Source organism: Arachis hypogaea, chromosome 4 (assembly GCF_003086295.3).
Source record: "Arachis hypogaea cultivar Tifrunner chromosome 4, arahy.Tifrunner.gnm2.J5K5, whole genome shotgun sequence".
Lineage (NCBI taxonomy): Eukaryota > Viridiplantae > Streptophyta > Magnoliopsida > Fabales > Fabaceae > Arachis > Arachis hypogaea.
Window position 1 is genome coordinate 46,844,164 of NC_092039.1, and position 7,186 is coordinate 46,851,349.

The following is a 7,186-nucleotide window of genomic DNA, read 5'->3' on the forward strand; positions in this document are numbered from 1 at the left end:
AGAAAGAAAAAGAAAAAGAAAGCAGAAAAAGCCAATAGCCCTTAAAACCAAAAGGCAAGAGTAAAAAGAATCCAAGGCTTTGAGCATTAATGGATAGGAGGGCCCAAGGAAATAAACTCCAGGCCTAAGCGGCTAAACCAAGCTGTCCCTAATCATGTGCTTGTGTCATGAAGGTCCAAGTGAGAAGCTTGAGACTGAGTGGTTAAAGTCGTGATCCAAAGCAAAAAGAGTGTGCTTAAGAGCTCTGGACACCTCTAACTGGGGATTCTGGCAAAGCTGAGTCACAATCTGAAAAGGTTCACCCAGTAATGTGTCTGTGGCATTTATGTATCCGGTGGTAACACTGGAAAACAAAATGCTTAGGGCCACGGCCAAGACTCATAAGTAGCTGTGTTCAAGAATCAACATGCTTAACTAGGAAAGTCAATAACACTATCCAAAATTCTAAGTTCCTAGAGAAGCCAATCATTCTAAACTGCAAAGGAAAAAGTGAGATGCCAAAACTATTCAGAAGCAAAAAGCTACAAGTCCCGCTCATCTAATTATAATTAATATTCATTAATATTCTGGAATTTATAGTATATTCTCTTCTTTTTATCCTAATTGATTTTCAGTTGCTTGGGGACAAGCAACAATTTAAGTTTGGTGTTGTGATGAGCGGATAATTTATACGCTTTTTGGCATTGTTTTTAGGTAGTTTTTAGTAGGATCTAGTTACTTTTAGGGATGTTTTCAGTAGTTTTTATGCGAAATTTACATTTCTGGACTTTACTATGAGTTTGTGTGTTTTTCTGTGATTTCAGGTATTTTTCTGGCTGAAATTGAGGGACCTGAGCAAAACTCTGATAGGAGGCTGACAAAGGACTGCTGATGTTGTTGGAATCTGACCTCCCTGCACTCGAAATGGATTTTCTGGAGCTACAGAACTCCAAATGGCACGCTCTCAATGGCGTTGGAAAATAAACATCTAGATCTTTCCATAAATATATGATAGTTTATACTTTATTCGTGATTAGACGACGAAAACTGGCGTTCAATGCCAGTTCCATGCTGCATTCTGGAGTCAAATGCCAGAAACACGTCACGAACCAGAGTTGAACGCCCAAAACACGTTACAAATTGGCGTTCAACTCCAAGAGAAGCCTCAGCTTGTGGATAGATCAAGCTCAGCCCAAGCACACACCAAGTGGGCCCTGGAAGTGGATTTATGCATCAATTACTTACTTCTGTAAACCCTAGTAGCTAGTTTAGTATAAATAGAACTTTTTACTAGTGTATTAGACATCTTTGGTCTCAGTTTTATTTTATTATTCATCTTAGGAAACTATTGATCACGTTTTGGGGGCTGGCCATTCGGCCATGACTGGACCTTTCACTTATGTATTTTCAACGGTGGAGTTTCTACGCACTATAGATTAAGGGTGTAGAGCTCTGCTGTACCTCAACTTTCAATGCAATTACTACTATTTTCTATTCAATTCAATTTATTCCTGTTCTAAGATATTCGTTGCACTTCAACTTGATGAATGTGATGATCCATGACACTCATCATCATTCTCACCTATGAATGCGCGTGACTGACAACCACTTCCGTTCTACCTTAGACCGGGCGCATATCTCTTGGATTCCTTGATCAGAATCTTCATGGTATAAGCTAGAATTGATGGCGGCATTCATGGGAGTCTGAAAAGTCTAACCTTGTCTGTGGTATTCTGGTGCACGAAATTGCAATCACACTTTTGCAACCCCGCACAACTAACCAGCAAGTGCACTGGGTCGTCCAAGTAATACCTTGCGTGAGCAAGGGTCGATCCCACGGAGATTGTCGGCTTGAAGCAAGCTATGGTTATCTTGTAAATCTTAGTGAGGATGTCAGAAATTATCAGGATTGATTGTGAAAAGCAAAAGAACATGAAATGATTACTTGTTTTGCAGTAATGGAGAATAGGTTGAGGTTTGGAGATGCTCCATCTTCTGAATCTCTGCTTTCCTACTGTCTTCTTCTTCAAACACGCAAGTCTCCTTCCATGGCAAGCTGTATGTAGGGTTTCACCGTTGTCAATGGCTACCTCCCATCCTCTCAGTGAAAACGATTGCATATGCTCTGTCACAGCACGCGGAATTCATCTGTCGGTTCTCGGTCAGGCCGGAATAGAATCTAGTGATTCTTTTGCGTCTGTCACTAACGCCCCGCCTGCTAGGAGTTTGAAGCTCGTCACAGTCACTCAATCATTGAATCCTACTCAGAATACCACAGACAAGGTTTAGACCTTCCGAATTCTCTTGAATGCCGCCATCAGTTCTAGCTTATACCACGAAGATTCCGATTAAAGAATCCAAGAGATAACTACTTAATCTAAGGTAGAACGGAGGTGGTTGTCAGGCACACGTTCCTAGTTGAGAATGATGATGATTGTCACGGATCATCACATTCATCCAGGTTGAGAACAAGTGTTATCTTAGAATGGAAGCAAGCATGATTGAATGAGAAACAGTAGTAATTGCATTAATCCATCAAGACACAGCAGAGCTCCTCACCCCCAACCATGGGGTTTAGAGACTCATGCCGTGCAAAGTACACAAAGAAAGGTGTAAAGTGTCATGAGGTACCGATACAATGTCAAATGATCCTATTAATAGTAAACTAGTAGCCTAGGGTATACAAAGATGAGTAAATGACTTAAAAATCCACTTCCGGGCCCACTTGGTGTGTGCTTGGGTTGAGCAATGAAGCATTTTCGTGTAGAGACCTTTTTTGGAGTTAAACGCCAGCTTTCATGCCAGTTTGGGCGTTTAACTCCAAGTTTCATGCCAGTTCCAGCGTTAAACGCTGGAATTTCTGAGGCCGAATTGCTACGCCGGTTTGGGCCATCAAATCTTGGGCAAAGTATGGACTATCATATATTTCTGGAAAGCCCAGGATGTCTACTTTCCAACGCCGTTGAGAGCGCGTCAATTGGGCTTCTCTAGCTCCAGAAAATCCATTTCGAGTGCAGGGAGGTCAGAATCCAACAGCATCTGCAGTCCTTTTTGGTCTCGGAATCAGATTTTTGCTCAGGACCCTCAATTTCAGCCAGAAAATATCTGAAATCACAGAAAAACACACAAACTCATAGTAAAGTCCAGAAAAGTGAATTTTAGCTAAAAACTAATAAAAATATACTAAAAACTAACTAGATTATACTAAAAACATACTAAAAACAATGCCAAAAAGCGTATAAATTATCCGCTCATCACAACACCAAACTTAAATTGTTGCTTGTCCCCAAGCAACTGAAAATCAAAATAGGATAAAAAGAAGGGAATATACTATAGACTCCAAAATATCAAGGAAACATAGCTCCAATTAGATGAGCGGGACTAGTAGCTTTTTGCCTCCGAACAGTTTTGGCAGCTCACTCTATCCCTTGAAGTTCAGAATGATTGGCATCTATAAGAACTCAGAACTCAGATAGTGTTATTGATTCTCTTAGTTGAGTATAATGATTCTTGAACATAGCTAGTGTATGAGTCTTGGCTGTGGCCCAAAGCACTCTGTCTTCCAGTATTACCACCGGATACATACATGCCACAGACACATAATTGGGTGAACCTTTTCAGATTGTGACTCAGCTTTGCTAAAGTCCCCAATTAGAGGTGTCCAGGGTTCTTAAGCACACTCTTGTTGCCTTGGATCACAACTTTATTTCTTTCTTTTTCTTTTTCTTTTCTCTCTCTTTTTTTTTCGAAATTTTTTTTTGTATCCACTGCTTTTTCTTGCTTCAAGAATCAATCTGATGATTTTTCAGATCCTCAATAACAGTTCTCTTTTTCCTCATTCTTTCAAGAACCAACAAATTTTTTTAACATTCTCAAAACAACAAGTTCAAAAGACATATGCACTGTTCAAGCATTCATTCAGAAAACAAAAAGTATTGTCACCACATCAAACTAATTCAACTAGTTTCAAGGATAAATTTCGAAATCCTGTACTTCTTGTTCTTTTGTGATTAAAGCATTTTTCATTTAAGAGAGGTGATGGATTCATAGGACATTCATAGCTTTAAGGCATAAAGTTTCAATTTTATTAATTATGAATTAAGAACAAGACTCAAAGATAAATATAAGATGAGACTAGAAAAAATAAAAATAGAAAACAAAACAAAAGAAAAAAAAACGCAAAAACATAGGCTCCTAATGATAGAGGTTTTCACAGAGTTAGGACTCAATAACCTTGATTTTGAGAAGTGGATGCTCCCTCAGCTTGAGAGGAGAGCTTTTGGCATTTCAACTCTTGGAGTTCACGCCCCTGCTTCTCTTGTTCCTTCAGCAATTTGCAGAGCATGCAGTTCTGATTCTGCTGTTCTTCCTTCAGTTGCTCCATAGTCTCTTGCAACTTGGTGATAGATGCTTCTAGGCTGGTCCAGTAGTCAATTCTTGGGAATTCAGGGAGGAATTCCTGCGCCCTCCTCTTGATAGAGTTGTCTTGCATTTGTCCTTCCATTGACTTCTTGGTGATTGGGTGTTCAATGGGTATGAACTCATCTACTCCCATCTTCACCCCAGCCTCTTTACAGAGCAAGGAAATCAGGCTTGGATAAGCCAATTTGGCTTCAGTGGAATTCTTATTTGCAATTGTATAGATCTCACAAGCAATCACATGATGGACCTCCACTTCTTTTCCAAGCATAATGCAATGAATCATCAATGCTCTCTTGATAGTGACCTCAGAACGGTTGCTAGTGGGCAATATGGAACGCCCAATAAAGTCTAGCCAACCTCTTGCAATTGGTTTGAGGTCTCCCCTCTTGAGTTGGTTTGGGACACCCTTTGAATTGGTTATCCACTTAGTCCCAGGGAGGCATATATCCTCTAGAACTTGATCCAACCCTTTATCTACTCTCACCATCCTCCTATTGAAGGAATCAGGATCATCTTGCAGTTGAGGTAGTTTGAAGATTTCTCTTATTTTGTCCAGATGGAAGTACATAACTTTCCCTCTGACCATGGTTCTGTAGGTATGGTAAGCAGTTCCAGTCATTCTTTGCTTATCTGTTAGCCACAGATTAGAGTAGAATTCCTGAACCATGTTACTTCCAACCTTTATTTCAGGATTGGTTAGAACTTCCCATCCTCTGTTTCGAATTTGCTCTTGGATCCCCGGATATTCATCTTCTTTCAGATCAAATTTAACTTCCGGGATCACTGACCTCAGACCCATTATTTTGTGATAATGGTCTTCATGTTCTTTGGTTAAGAACTTCTCTTGATTCCAAAGATTCTTTGGATTATTTTCTTTCTTTCCTCTTAAATTGGTTTGTTTTCCTTTAGGAGCCATGATCTTGACGAATCTTGGCTTAGTGATCACGGAAAAGCACACCAAACGTAGAGGTTTGCTTGTCCTCAAGCAAAAAGAAAAGAAAGAAGAGAAGAGAGAGAGAGAAAGAGGAAATTCGAATGGTGTGGGGAATGAGGGGTGGCAAACGTTTATTTATAGAGTGGGGGGAGAGATTTTCGAAAAAAAAGAAAAATTTGAAAGGAGATTTGAGGAGATATGGAAAGAAATTGAAAGAAGGGCGAGTTTTTGAACAAAATTTGGGAATGATTTGAAGAATGATTTTAAATTTTTGAAAATTTGAAAGTGAATAATGAGAGATTGAAATGTATTTTTGTAGAAAAATATGGGTGAGAAAAGGAAAGTGTGAAAAAAATCTGATTTGAAAACAAAATTGTGGTCCCCCCACCTTTCTGGCGTTAAACGCCCAGAATGGCACCCATTCTGGCGTTTAACGCCCATTTGGTGCCCCTTTTGGGCGTTTAATGCCCAGCCAGGTGCCCTGGCTGGCGTTAAACGCCAGAAATCCTTTATCACTGGGGGTTTTTCTGAACGCCCAGGATGCTGCACACCTGGCGTTAAACGCCCAGAATGGTGCCCTTTCTGGCGTTTAACGCCCAAAATGGCACCATTCCTGGCGTTAAACGCCCAGAATGGCACCCATTCTGGCGTTTAATGCCCAAAATGCCCCTTACTGGCATTTTTTCGCCAGTAAGCTCTTTTTCTCTGCTTTTTGAGCTGAATCCTTCTGTAACTCTGTGAATTCCTTCATTTTTGATACTTGCCTCTGTAAGAAGAATTCATACAACTTCCTAATGACTGGGTTGCCTCCCAGCAAGCGCTTCTTTACTGTCTTTAGCTGGACTTTCACTGAGGATCACTCAAGTCTCAGTTTTGAGCATTCCTGCTCAAAATTGCCTTCAAGATAATGTTTGATTCTCTGTCCATTAACAATGAACTTTTTGTCAGAATCAATATCCTGAAGCTCAACATATCCATATGGTGACACTCCTGTAATCACATACGGACCCCTCCACCGGGATTTGAGCTTTCCTGGAAACAGTCTAAGCCTAGAGTTGAAGAGCAGGACTTTTTGTCCTGGCTCAAAGACTCTGGTTGACAACTTCTTGTCATGCCATTTCTTTGCCTTTTCCTTATAAATTTTTGCATTTTCAAAGGCATTGAGTCTGAACTCCTCTAGCTCATTTAGCTGGAGCAGTCTTTTTTCACCGGCTAACTGTGCATCCATGTTTAGGAATCTGGTTGCCCAGTAGGCTTTATGTTCCAGTTCCACAGGCAAATGACAGGCCTTCCCATACACCAGTTGGTATGGAAAGGTTCCTATAGGAGTCTTGAATGCTGTTCTGTATGCCCACAGAGCATCATCCAAGCTCTTTGCCCAATCCTTTCTTCGGGCTATCACAGTCCGTTCCAGGATTCTTTTTAGCTCTCTGTTAGAGACTTCAGCTTGCCCATTTGTCTGTGGATGATACGGGGTTGCCACTTTGTGGCTAATTCCATATCTAACCATAGCAGAGTATAGCTGTTTGTTACAGAAATGAGTGCCTCCGTCACTGATTAATACTCTGGGAACACCAAATCTGATGAAGATGTTTTTCTGGAGGAATTTCAGCACGGTCTTGGTATCATTAGTGGGTGTAGCAATTGCTTCTACCCACTTAGATACATAGTCCACTGCCACCAGAATGTAAGTGTTTGAGTATGATGGTGGGAATGGTCCCATGAAGTCAATTTCCCATACATCAAACAATTCTATCTCTAATATCCCTTGTTGAGGCATGGCATATCCATGAGGCAAGTTGCCAGCTCTTTGGCAACTGTCACAGTTACGCACAAACTCTCGGGAATCTT